Below are 13,947 nucleotides of genomic sequence, written 5' to 3'. Positions count from 1 at the left end.
CACGAGATTAAATGTTGATAACTCCATCGAACACCTTACTTACTCCATTGGAGTACACCTTTCTGCTCTTGGAATTTACAGAAACCTTGATGTAGCTCAGGTAGAAGGGCATTAGCATAATGAATTTAACGTGACTGCACAAATGCACAGTTTTTCCAACTTATTTGTTTGTTTGTACGGCCAATAACAATAACTTTACAAATGATTTATGTGCAAATGAGATTATACGGGAATCAAGCACGTGATTGACATTTTACATAAAACACTGGATCTCAAAGGCTTCCCTGTAGAGACGCCAACTCGAGAATTGTTAATAGAGATTTCGAAAAAAAAATTACTTTTCAAAATTCTTATTCAGCCCCGAGGAAAATTCTGTTTAAATCACGTGGCAAATGAGAAATGCGAGGGTGGTGATAAGGTAATATTAAAAACGATCATAGAAAAAAGTTGAAGACAGAAACTAAACTGTGAAGAAAGTTTGAAGCGTGGAGTTGTGCCTCCTCGCCCCACCTGCACACGCTCAACTTTATCTTCGTGGTACAAAAATGTATAATTCAATTATCTTACGTGGACTTAAACGACGCCCGTCAGTTTCAATGTTTCCGAAGTTACTGAAAGGGTTTCGACGGAACTTGGTACTTTATTATCATTTACAAAAAATGTTGCTAACTCTATATAACACGTCTCTTTTCACAAACTGATATATCTCTGCCCGTCAATAAAATCCTCGCAATAATTATCACCGTGTTCACAAAAGACCGCCATTATCCCTATTCTAACCTAACCTAACCTAACTAACCTAACCTAACCTAACCTAACCCGACATAAACTAACCTAACCTGACTTAACCTAACCTAACTAACCTAACCTAACCTAACCTAACCCGACATAAACTAACCTAACCTGACTTAACCTAACCTGACTTAACCTAACGTAATAATGCTTTTAATCTTATTTAAGTTAGCTAATTGTTCTCCAGTGTGCACTTGGGAATGTTTCCCAGATGGTGTCTTCCCTTCATTTTCGATTAAAAATTATATAAAAATATCATTTCGTATTTACGTGCTATAGATGGATAGCGACTTAGAATACGCAGAGTAAATCTCTGATTTAAATAATGACGCAATCCAGTGTTTTAATGGAGAAATGCCTGCACGGAATTGACCTTGTGAGGTGTTTGTTCCGCCCCTGCTCATAAACATCGTCATCATCACACTCGCCGTGGCTCTTCATTCATTTTTAGGAAGGCAGAACTAACACGCCACGACATAATTAGTATGAATTATCACGACAACCGGACTCTGCTTTTAAATCTGGTTCCAATCTTGCACGCAACGCAGGTACAGAAACACTAACCGGTCGGAAAACATCCGTCACGTATAATAACAGAATTTAATTAAAATTAACGTGTTCCTGCCTTTGATGCAGCATTCTGAAAAATAAACTGAAATGAACAGTGAGATTTCACTTTCTCAAGGAGGCAAGTGTGAGTTTGGATGTTATGTAGTGTAGTCTGGTAAATACCGTCCGGATAATGGAGGCAGTAAACACCACCGAAACGTCAGTAAATTTTTATCAGGCAACACAGTTCATCAACCCAGAAAGAAAGCCATTTTGTAAACCGCATTGAACTAAATTGGATTATTATTACACAACTAAATGTCTGGGGGAACGTAATAATCGATGTTTGTTAAGCGTAAAATGATTAACGAGTTTCAATATTCCTACTGAAGTTTCTTTCCAAGTTTCTGGGTGAATTAATATCCAACAACTCAGCGAGTATTAAATTCCTAATAAAGGTTCTGCCCCATGACATAAAATAATTTCACGATGGTCTGCGTTACAGTCTCACTTGTGTTCAGGATATGCATTTCTCCACAGCAACAAGTTTGTCTCATCAGACCAATGTTTGTGTATCGTTTAATAGTAAGGAAATGTGGATGCCTGGACCGCTGGCAGATAGTGTTCTGTCTGACGACAGGTCAGGTCCATATGAACAGGATCCTTCGATCCTTTTCTCGGACTGGGGCCTGTTCATATACGTTCTTGGCAGATGATCCAGAAGTGGTTTGCCTTTGCCTTCTTCTGTGTGTGAATGGAGTAATTGTTGGGATGCCACGGAGGAAAACTCCGTGTTGCCTAGACCACGGCCTTGCCCAACACAAGTTATAAATTCGAACCCGAGACCGCAGGATTACAAGTCCAGCGTTCTAACCGCTAGACCACCGTGGCTTTCAAGCGTATTTTACGACATGTTATTAAACTTTCCGGACAGAAGTCGATATGAGTCTTTAAGGCTGAAAGTGGAGACAGTTTGTTCCTCCAAAACGTCGATACGGATAATATGAGGCTACATGCTGTCAGAACCCTAAAGATGGAGACAGAATGTTTATCCGAAATGTCTGCATCCACCGACGAGTCTACAAGGCGCCATAACCCAGAAAAGACATCGGCGTCTTCTCCACCGTGAGAACATCAGTTGTCTCAGATGACCTAGACCTAGTGAAGGCGTGTTTGCAGTATTTTTGCTGTATCTTCTGTGCCAACGCGTCTCATAAATTCGCCGATGTGTATTTTCTAGTTTACATGACAGATGCGAGGGTCGTGACCTTGTGCGACATGGGGTCTGGTCGAGCTGAGTCTGTGTGACTGCGCTCGACAGTAAGGACGACGTACGCGTGTGGGGGCACTCACCCTTTCCTGCCCGCGCCCTGCCGTTCATTCCAACAGTTCCCGCGTCACCTCTGACTCGGGAATACCGAAATGACACGTGTAGCGTGTCCCTGTGGTACAAAATTGCTGTTCACAAATAAAAAGTCAAACAGCACTCTCCTATTGTAATGAACTGCACCGACAAATCTAATTTCTCTTGTTTTAAGTGTACGTCCGTCTCTTCCTCGCGTTATCATATTTTCACTTCTGTTCGTTAAAGTTGGCTCTTCGATGGCCATATAACATTTTAGCTGTTCGTACTTTCTGTTTTGTTATAACACTGTTAATGTAATTAAATGATTCTGTGATTTGTTTCAAATTTGTAACTTCCACATACGATTATGGTGCGGTCCACAGCGTTTATATTTATTCGATTGCCAACTACTGTTCGCGACTGTAATCTTGAGACTTGCGGGGTGAAGGAGGAAAGATAGCGTCTGCCTTTAACGCTTCGGACTTCCTGCATTCCTTGCAAGTCTCAAGATTACAGTAGCGAACAGTAACCTTTTAGTTGTTCTTCGCGCTGTGTCGTGAGCGAAAAATACTTTTGGGGCCCGTCCGTATCTGTAAGCAACTTGCATGACCGAAGGTGGGAGAGGTCCTACTGTTAGAACACATTTTTGAGCAAACCATTGCTGAAACATTTTGTAGCGCAAAAATGACCTCGAATCACAATGCAAGACGTCATCATTATAAATATCAAACCTTTAATGCTATTTACAGAAATAGTCGCTGATCTGAGAATCATTGACGCTCACAATTTTATTATTGATTATTAAAGCAGGTGGTACGTATAGTTACCAATACGTTTGATAGGGTTAAATATCCTTTCTTTTATTGTTTTATCAATTCCTTTATTCTCTGCACCTGATGGCCTGTCGCTTAGTGACCTTGACCTTTCATTCTGTAGTTGAGCACCCCCTGCAGCCATTTCGAGTGGTTTTACATACCATTTCGATATTGGCTGCAGAATATTTAATATTACGCCCTTATTGGCCTTATATTTCATTACTGCTGTCTCGTTTTGAATATTTCATTGTCGAATTCATACGGCGCTGTAATCCCAGTTCGCCGTCTGCTTCTCTGCTCGTGCTTTTGAGTACGTTATTCACTTTTTGAAAGCGTATTTCCGATTGTGATGACGTATCTTTTCATAAAGCGATGTACGGTGGAGTTATGAAAGTTGAGTATTAGCGACTCGACGAGTCTCCAAGGAGCTCCGTCCGCGGATACAGACGCAAAAAGGCCTCGTGCATGATGCATATGCCAGTCGCACAAAGACGATCTCGCTGAGAGGACTGAGACCGAACGCCAGTCTCTTACGGGCAAATCTGACGTGCAGACAGAGAACGTTCCTCGAGATCCTTAGCTTGTACTAACACACTTTTACGCCTCCTGTTCTAGTTTACACAGAAATATTGGGTCTGTTATAATGAATGCGTTTGCTTAAGAAACAGGCAGTGTCGCGTGAGATCTGAGGTTATCACAGCGGTGAGAAGGGAACAAACCTCAGTTCGTTAGGAATGTAAGAAGTTTTATGATCTTTAAAAGCGAAACCCATAAACTATCTAAGCAACAGACAAAGTTATAAACGTGAGAGCAGGTGGTGTTTATAGTTACCACGGACCTACAGAGGGTTAAAGTGCTGTACCATCCGCTTTGTTTCCTTCTCTATGAGGTGGAATGAGATGACGTAAGTTACGTCTTCTCGTCCTGTTGGTAGTTAATTTTAAAGACGCTACTTTCAAATGCTCTGATATCGTCTACCACTTTTTAAATTTTCTCCTCGCCAGTTTTTTTCAGTGCAAAGAAACTCCGACGCTGGAAATGTCTTTAGTGTATTGTACGTTGTCGGTAAAAAAAAAATAATACCGCCTGTCCGTATTTCCTCTTGTTTCGGTCTGAGCCTCGCCAAATTCGTTCTGGTCTTTCTGTAAACATCGTGATGTATGTATCGGCTGATTCATTTTCCGAATTCCGTGGGCCCTACGTCCTTGTCTTCAAGATCTATCTGTGTACACTGGGGAACTTGTGGGGCGGGGTGCCACAGAAAGTAGTCTCTGATTAAGTCAGAAACTAGCCGAGTTCCAAACCTCAACAACTCCTTGTTACTGATATCTGATGGCGCAGTAGCGGAGGTGGTAACCCACTAATTCCTCGGGCCATGGATTTTATTTCACAATTCCACTCAGGATCCCAGACGCTTGGTTAAATTGGATCTTAAATTAAGTAGAATTTACTGTTGAAGTTAGAGACACTGACGAAAACCCACTGAGGTTTTATATGATTTTTTAAGTTTTCGCGGCGACGTGACCAAATAAACTTTTATCAGGTGATCAGCCGCGTCAGATGGTTAAACGATTAAACCGACGTTTCAGGGACAGAGATGGTCCCTGAAACGTCGGTTTCATCTTGAAACCATCTGACGCGGCTGATCACCTGATAAAAGTTCATTGAGCCACTAAGGTTTATCCTCGTGTAATTAATTGTTTCGATGAAAATGTTACGATGATTACTGGCACAGACCATTCTTCGCCAGTAATACGTAAGGTAATTCCGGGAGAGATGCCGCACTTTTTACAACATTTGTTCTAACTCAATCCGAAAATGGTCAAAACGGCTGAAAATTCAGAGATATTATATTTAAGACCTCTATTATACCAATTCTTAAACAAAATTTCTAAAGCAAATTAATTCTCAGAGATACAGGGCGATAAAAAAAAGTTGTCTTTGCGGCGTCTCTCCCGGATATGCCGGGAGAGATGCCGCTCTTTGAAAACATCCTTGAATTCAAAAAGAAACATATGAAAATGAAAACTGATGAACTTTATTCAAACTAATGAATTAATGTGAACATTAAAATGGAGAAAATATGTGAATACCAATTAAAATTGAAAAGTTAACGAATATTCAAATGAATTTTCAATTATCAAGTAACTTGAAAGAAAAATGTTTCAGAGGTTGCTTCGAGTCTAAGTGCAAACCAGTGAATTTAGAGTCTAAGCGTTAGTCAATGAAATTTGTACGGAGAGCAGAACTCATGCAGCCAGTTTCTGCAACAGTTTTCCCAGTACTCATAGCACTTGTTGGTGTTACAGTTTTCAGGGGTCTCTTGATTAGAACTTCTTTTTTTAAGTTTTTCAACTTTGTAGACCTGAAGTACTCGGACAGTTCACCTTTGCTTTTTTCCTCTTTGCTTCTTTCGCATTTCCTCTATGTTGGTTGTTTCAGTGAGGACAGAAGCCTCCTTGCAGTTGATTATTTTCTCGGTATTTTCAACACTGGACTAATTTTCCTCAATAATATAAGATAATGCAATAGACCAGGCATTTTTGAGTACCCTATATTGTATATGTATGATTTTTTCAATCAGATGCGGTATTTTTTTAAGTGCGGAATCTCTCCCTTAACTTCTTGCGGCGTCTCTCCTTGTCTTCAGGGAGAGACGCCGCGCCCTCCCACTTGCCTTACCCAATGACCAACATGGCGGCCACGTCGTGCGAAGTCAAGACCAGCAACGCTGGAAACCTCTAATGTATCGTGATTTCATACTTACTTCGACTTGAACTAATAGACACATCTTATGAACAATATAAATAACTTTGAGCATAAAATTATCAAACTCACCGCATAAAATCAGTTATAACTCTTGCAAAACAGCACTGATTTTCATTGCGTCCACTCACAACATTTCTCTTGGCTCACTGAACAAGGACATGTACTGACATCGGCCTAGGATTAACGGAACCCACCGAATTAGAAAATGCGGCGTCTCTCCCGCCGCGGCATCTCTCCCGGATTTACCTTATGTTGTAACTTTTCAGTGAAAGGATCTCTGTTTAATATGCAGCGACTGATCGCCACTGAAGGTAGCACACAATGGATATATAGACCTATAAATAAGAGATAACTCTGTAGTACAAATTTCATGCGTTAGTTGTTAAACCAACCTCAGGGACTCTTTTATAAATGTTTTATTTTTGTTTGTGCATCGTTCGTCATTATTTTAATATGCTGTTCCATGCAACGTAATACTTAACTCTTTCAAATATAAGATGACCTAAATAACATATAAACATCCGGACCGTACCGTGAAGAAAGCGTTTCTCCTTGACAACGATCAAGTCCTTAATTCTGTTTACGAAAATAGCCGCTGTATATTTCTAGTAAAGGAAAAGTAAAGCCATCCCGCTACATGCACTAGATGGGGGTGAGTGGTCAGCAGAACGCCCCGGCCGGCTTTACCACCGAGAAAGGACCCCGGTACCTGTTGGATAGGGTATATTTTGAGTACCGTACGAAATCTGTATATGCACTGAGTGGGCAAAATACAGCGTTAGAGATTGTTGGACCACGTGGTACACGTGGTTACAAGTAGGATTTAAAGGCTAAAGCTTCTTATAGGCTGTCTATAATTCACGGTCAAGTAGTTGGTACTACTGCTTCCAGTGTGGGGTGGAGGGAAGGTCCCAGCTGGGCACATCCGTCCTGTGGTGTTTTGTTGTTTGTATCAGCCGCTAGAGGCAAATGCCCGGATAGTACATGAAATTGGCCACTACCCCTTCCTTTCATACTTTGAGTTACCGGCAACACCTTAAAATAATCCATAAATAAATACAATTAGAAAGATGCATATCCCTGACAAAAGCTGTGTTAAATTATGTATGTACTGTGCCGTAAAATAGTTCGAAATGTTGTTTAAATTGTTCGGAATGTCTGGTTTGTTGTTTGCATAAAAGTTTGAAATTCCATTGTCTGTCTGAAAATAATTCTCGTCTGGAATCCGCACAGGAGCGATCGAACAGAATGCACATAATAAATTCGGCCACGATGAGTGTGCCATGTTAGAACGGAACCCTTAAAATATATACCGTTAAGTCCGGTTTAAAATATGCACCAATTAAGTGAGAATTTTTCTTGGTGCCGTGTTTTCTGTATTCATTCATATTATAGAAACGCACTTTAGTGTATTGTAAAATTAAAACAAATTTTCATGATACAAAAGGAGACTGTTACGAAAATATAATGCTTTATTTAGACTATGAAGATGGCTGTCTTCTGGGTTGTAGCACAGCGTAGTCTGACAGAGCTTTACCGACGTTTCGGAAGTACTTGCTGCCTCCATGATCTGGCCGATGATTCCAACCTAGTTTCGAATTGAAGAAGATAATTATAATACGTATCGAAATTAATCTCTGTGTAATGATTTGTAAGGTTTTGTCTCTCTGTCCGTCACTCCTTTTTAAAATCTTTCTTTATAAACGCGAGACTTTTGGGCATTAATTCAGTTCTACTACAAAACTGCCACATCAACATCCACATATGGTTCTTTGTTTCTGACTGCTGGTAGCTTAGTGTTTTGACTAAATTATTCCTCTTTTGTGAAAATATTATCGGAAGTTGCTGTCGTATTGTGAGACTTGATATATTTGTAATATCCAGGGCTGCAAGTGAACGTTCTCGATATCTGATATCAAGGGGAGTCCTGTAAACTCCATAAAGTTAGTAAAAGCTTCTCATAGAAGGACTTCCAACAGAGGGTTCAGAAGTTGAGCTCGGTTTGCCCATAAGGCGTCGTCTGACGGCCTCGTGAAGAACACAAGAGTAATTCAGCCACTCTAATGTTGGAATTGAAGGGAATGTGAAGCTGTTCGTGCCAGAAAGTAACCAAATGTGAATCGTGTCCACGTATATTTTCTGTGCGTATTGATGCTTTGTACTAGCAGGTATATACCGAAGTTTCGTAGTGGCATACTGCACCCATCTTCAGGGCTCAAATCTAGGTCTTGGTATCTACGTACATGTTTATACAGCGTTACTGCCTATAAGACCGACATTGATGTCTTCCCTGCCGTGATAACTTCAAATCAAATATAAATCTTGGTTAAGCATGTAGATAACCATTTACTGTAGTGGTATTCAACCTGGGGTACGCGGACCCCCGGGGGTACACAAAGACATCTTAGGGGGTAAGTGAAATTTTTTAAAAAAAATATTTTATGATAAACACTGAATAATCAGTAATGTAATTTATTTAGTTTATTTTAGATGTAGATTATATACTACGTATAACTTGTATTATACACCAACAACTTTGGGGGTACGTTGTCGCATTTTAAGTTTAGAAGTGCGACAAAAGAAATAGTTTTTCGAGTCATGCAATCAGCAACTAATTGTTATTCATGTACTACACGTGGCGACATTTGTCATCAGCAGGTAGTCTTATGCTTTTGTCAATGAAAATAATGCGACACTGGAGATCCGGGGGTAGTGCCTGGCACTTCAGGAAATAATTCTGGTGATTGTATTCCCTGCTCTTCAAGGTAAACAAAGCGCCACGTGTGTCGCAAGTATGCTAATCCACGCCGAAGAAACAGCATACACATTGTGTATGAACATGGATATCTGATATCCATACGATAGCTGTCAAAGCTCGTAGTACGTTCATTTTAATCGATTTTCTGGGTCAGTGTTGTTTTACTAAGTTGTCAATGCGACAGTCTCATCCTTGTTGCTTTCACCACACTAATATTTGGCGAGGATTAAAAATTTGTGGATGTCTTCATAATGCAGTTTTCTCCAGTCTCCTCGCGAGCGCAGTGCGAATTTTGACTGTTTCGCGCAGCACGCGGCGTGCCACTGAGCGTCATCAAAGCGTCTGAAACTGATTTCCAGGCGTCGCCTTTGTTTCCAGCGCTCACCTTTAAGGCGGCAGAAATGGGAACGCAGACGTGACAACTACGTGAAGCTTCGTTTTCTTTCGAAATGAGGCATGTAAATTACGTTCTACTCTACGACATTTCTGAAGACTTGGAGATTCATGCAATCAATTAAGGATGTCAGATCTGAGGTTTTCGCTCTGAAGATTCCTGTTTCAGAGGTCTTCGCCCTGATGACGGAGGCAGCATGACCTCTGAAACGTTGGTGGACATCGACCAGACTACACAGCGCAACAACCCAGAAGACAGAAATCTTCATACTCATCGCCCTGATGACGGAGGCAGTATGACCTCCGAAACGTTGGTAGACATCGACCAGACTACACAGCGCAACAACCCAGAAGACAGAAATCTTCATACTCATCGCCCTGATGATGGAGGCAGTATGACCTCTGAAACGTTGGTGGACATCGACCAGACTACACAGCGCAACAACCCAGAAGACAGAAATCTTCATACTCATCGCCCTGATGATGGAGGCAGTATGACCTCTGAAACGTTGGTTAACATCGACCAGACTACACAGCGCAACAACCCAGAAGACAGAAATCTTCATACTCATCGCCCTGATGATGGAGGCAGTATGACCTCTGAAACGTTGGTTAACATCGACCAGACTACACAGCGCAACAACCCAGAAGACAGAAATCTTCATACTAAGAATCGCTCTGATGATGGAGGCAGTATGACCTCTGAAACGTTGGTTAACATCGACCAGACTACACAGCACAACAACCCAGAAGACAGCAATCTTCAAATTAAGGATGGCGCACACCGAAACGCTGTCTGACTTCCAAACGTTTTATTTTCAGTTTGTTTCTATTTTTTTTAGTTTCAATGCAGTGAATTCTTCATTTTTGTTGAAATCCATAAAATGTGTGCTTTTTCTCAACGTGGTTCTAGTCCATCACATTCAGTCCATTTAATTTGTACAACAGCGCCGTACCGGCTCGGCAACTACTCCGACTTTAGTGTGAGGCGGGTTAGTATGCGTGTAGTGTTCAGGCGCTCTGTTGTGGGGAAGCGCGATAATTAGATTACATATTTAGGTCCGGACGGCTCTGGATGGGACCTGATAGAGTATTCCTGCAGTTTGCTTTATTTCAATGGCAAACTTTTCAAATTTTAACATGATGTTAATATTTTAAGTTTTTGTAGTTAAAAAGACTCCTTATTGTTAATTATTTTCTACTAACATCTGGTAGTTATTTAAGCATTTTGTCACTACAACACGAACCATTCTATAATATTCTAAAGCTTTTAGAACCCTCATGTTACTGCCAAATGCTTCACGAAGAGCAGCAAACGATTTCGATGGAATTTGGTGACGGCTTCCACAGATCAATTAATGGGATTTGTTTCCATTTAGGACATAATTCTGGTCCATTTAAACATCCGTCTTCATGACTGTTTATCTAGTTATGTGTTATTAAAATTATTTAATAATTAAAAAATTGTTTTTATAAAGTCCTATTTAAATTGCGTGTTCGCAGTACACTCTTGGCCACGAACATAACACATATAATGTAGTCGCATAGACTTTTGCATGCTTGTAGCTTTACAACAGCGGATCGCAGGATCGTGAAGACGGCTCGGAACTCGCACCGTAGCAATTTTATCTACGCGATAAACGGAGTGGATTCCTTCCGCTTTCTTCAAGCATGCATTTTTATAACGGCGACTTCAATAACTTCAATCGGTGTCTCTCTTCTTTCTAAGGATCGCATTCCGTAGCACAAACTGATTTTGGCGACACGTGGAATATAGCGCAGAACCATGATTTAGTATACCGATTCAGAAATACAGTTCGCCGGCACGTATCTCAGCGCGTAAATTTTTCATTAATAGATTGTGGCCGCAAGACACTCGAAGGGAGGGGGGGGGCGATAGAGAACCAGCACGGCTTCCAAATTTGGTCCTATGAGTAAGGAATTGAGAGACGAAAGAATGAAATCGTAGGAGATAAACTTTCGACTCTTGACGTCATCAGAGGAAGCAAGCACTGGACCAGGTTTTGAAACAAACCATCAATCACTGTCCAGTAGATCAGATTTGTTTAGAGTGTCCTTTCAGGTGCTTGGCAAGATTAGTTCTTTGAAAATTCTCGTTTCCTGTCGTTGCATAAGGTTTAAAATGAAATACTTGTCTTTGCTATAATTATCCGGCATTCACAGTGGTTATTGACATACAGGTAGGAAGATGTGTTTCAATTATGCCTGAGGACTTGTTCAAATGTTTGTTTTTAATATGGATTCCTTAATTGTAATGTAAGATTTGAGGCTGTCGTGGCCATGTGGGTACACGTGGCGTCTTCTGGGTTGTTGTGCCTTGTAGTATTTTGACTGCATGCAAACGTTTCGGGCGGAAATATTGCCTTCATCGTCATGATGAAGTTGCTTTGGTATTCATCCAAAATGCTTCTGATATAGGCAGACGTGAGGTGATACGTACATAACGAGTGTAGAGAGTCTTTCGGCAAACTTGGTCAGGCTTCGATACGTTCTTTGAATTTAGTTTTTAAGAATACCCTAACATTTACACATTTCTGAATCATAATCATGACTTACCGTTTATTAAATTTAGCTGAGTATATAATTTCTCTGCTTCTAATTCATTTTTGCAAATACTCTTGCAAAAATGAGACTATTAAGGAATTGTTCTGAAGTGGGACGCCGTGAGACTTGTACCCCGATATGAATGTAACGTGTTTCTCCGACGCTGTACTCTGGTATTCGCCTACGAGTCTACATGGCGTCACAACCCAGAAGAACAACGTCATCTTCACCTCCGTGAGAACCGCGAATCTCACACACTGATCCGCGCTTTTGGTCCCTTGTAGCAACTCGGACGTGTCTCACCTCACTGAGTCATCACTTGGCTGCGTAGATTTGTGAAGAAAATTGCCACCAGTACCGTCTGTTTTCAAGCGCATCGCGATTACCTCTGTGGAGCACGGTTGTTTTTGAGAATCTAATAGTTGGTAACCCAGTCTACACCTCCCCGCCCATGTTCTGCCGTCACTGAGTCTTATTACGTAGTGTCTATTGACTGGATGATAAGAGAATAGTGAATTGGAAAGAACGTAGAAGGGAAAGGTCATGGCCTAATTTAAGGTGCTGTTCCGGTATTTGCCCGGAAGGACTGTGGAAAACCACGGTTACGGTCTCTGGGATTAGATTTGAACTCGGTACCTCCCGAAGAGAATTAACCACTCTGAAGCAACGTTTGGTGGTTTTGTCATGAGCCTGCTTTGTGTTACTGTTACGTTAGTTTTCAGATTGAGGTGGAGTGCCGATCGACTGAAGTTATTGCCATTATTGATGTAATATCTGAAATTGGAACGCCGGGGCGAAGCTTATCGGAACTGGATTCGAAAACCTTTCGATGTGACCGAATGAATGAGGCAGCAGGACCTAGACTCTGTTCCAAGTGCATGTTATGTTAACTGCAGTGGGACCACGTGGCTTTGTTTCTTATAATTAATTAGTTGTTTCTTTTTCTATTTCTGTGTTGCAGACTCTTAGAAAAACTGTCTTGTCAAATGTCCGAATCGAAATTGCTGTGATAAAATTCTACCACGCGGCGATCTTGAAGATCATTTGAGTCAGAGGTAAGTTTAGTGTAATAATTATAGTTTTATTTTATGTGTTCCATAAAAAGCCACAAGTTATTTTTGTCTTGCGAGATCTGAGGTGGTGTAGGAATTTTCTTCTGGAGCTCACAAATATAAAATCTTTCAAGTAATGTGAAATGTTGTCGAAACTATTGAGTAGTTAAAATTACCGATGTCTCTAGTATCATTTGCGGTATGAACATGACTTTTATGGGATGTGCTGTGTAGTCTTATAGAAATATATCGACGTTTCAGAGGTGCATGTTCCTCCACCACTAGGACGATGATAGAGGCAGTGAGCACGTTTAAAACGTCAGACCACACGGCGCCGCGTACCACATGACAGTGTTCCTCACACTTTTCGCCGTAAGAACCTGAAATCTTTTTGTATTCAGAGATTCATGTTAGTAGTACTCTTAGGAATTGTGAACCCTGAAGATGGAGGCAGTATATTTCTCCGGAACGTCGATATCTACATACAAATGTACACGGAGTTACTACACAGCGGGGAAATGTCTACATCTGTCGTCTTCAAAACAAATAACAGTGACTGGAATTTGTAGTGAGTACTGTTAGGCTTCTAGTTTTTCACAGTCTCAGCGCTTATATTCACATGCCACTTCGCGAAGAATCACGCTTCAGTGCCGCATGTGACAGACAAACAGTGCTAGCCAGATATCAGCTTCTATTTGCTTTCCGTTTTAGATGTGGTCGACATTTCTATCTCTTAAACGACTGTCTTTGGCAACGTTCCCTACATTTCATCGGGAAGACGACACGTACTTTTTGAAAAGTCTTTTGTTTATGTGGCTCTCGAGTAGAATTGACAAATAACACGAGTGGCGTGTTCGTAATTGGTGCGAAGAACAAAATCGACGAAAATGGGAACGGATATACTCGGGA

The 13,947-nt window shown here is 41.0% G+C and overlaps 1 protein-coding gene and 1 pseudogene across 7 annotated transcripts in view; one reads left to right on the top strand and one right to left on the bottom strand.

Annotated features, from left to right (window-relative positions):
* LOC147871757 (uncharacterized) overlaps positions 1–13,947 on the top strand; it is a 92,938-nt pseudogene that overhangs the window by 21,925 nt on the left and 57,066 nt on the right. The window contains exon 10 of the transcript XR_015538316.1: positions 12,948–13,041. The product of XR_015538316.1 is annotated as an uncharacterized LOC147871757 (transcript). The remainder of the gene's footprint in view (positions 1–12,947; positions 13,042–13,947) is intronic.
* The window catches only part of LOC147871758 (uncharacterized), a 213,571-nt gene that overhangs the window by 165,372 nt on the left and 34,252 nt on the right, over positions 1–13,947 (bottom strand). The window contains exon 5 of one of the 6 annotated variants that reach the window (XR_015538356.1): positions 6,479–7,305. The exons of the other annotated variants lie outside the window; for them this stretch is intronic. The gene's annotated coding sequence lies outside the window, so the exon portion shown is untranslated. Of the gene's footprint in view, positions 1–6,478; positions 7,306–13,947 lie in introns of those variants that run through there. 6 annotated transcript variants of the gene reach the window in all.

The sequence above is a fragment of the Zootermopsis nevadensis genome, unplaced genomic scaffold, assembly GCF_977971745.1.
Source record: "Zootermopsis nevadensis isolate Lab colony 2312 unplaced genomic scaffold, Znev_1.0 Znev_ptg000040l, whole genome shotgun sequence".
Classification (NCBI taxonomy): domain Eukaryota; kingdom Metazoa; phylum Arthropoda; class Insecta; order Blattodea; family Termopsidae; genus Zootermopsis; species Zootermopsis nevadensis.
Note: the sequence above shows the minus strand (reverse complement) of the source record. Positions and strands in the feature narration are given on the sequence as shown.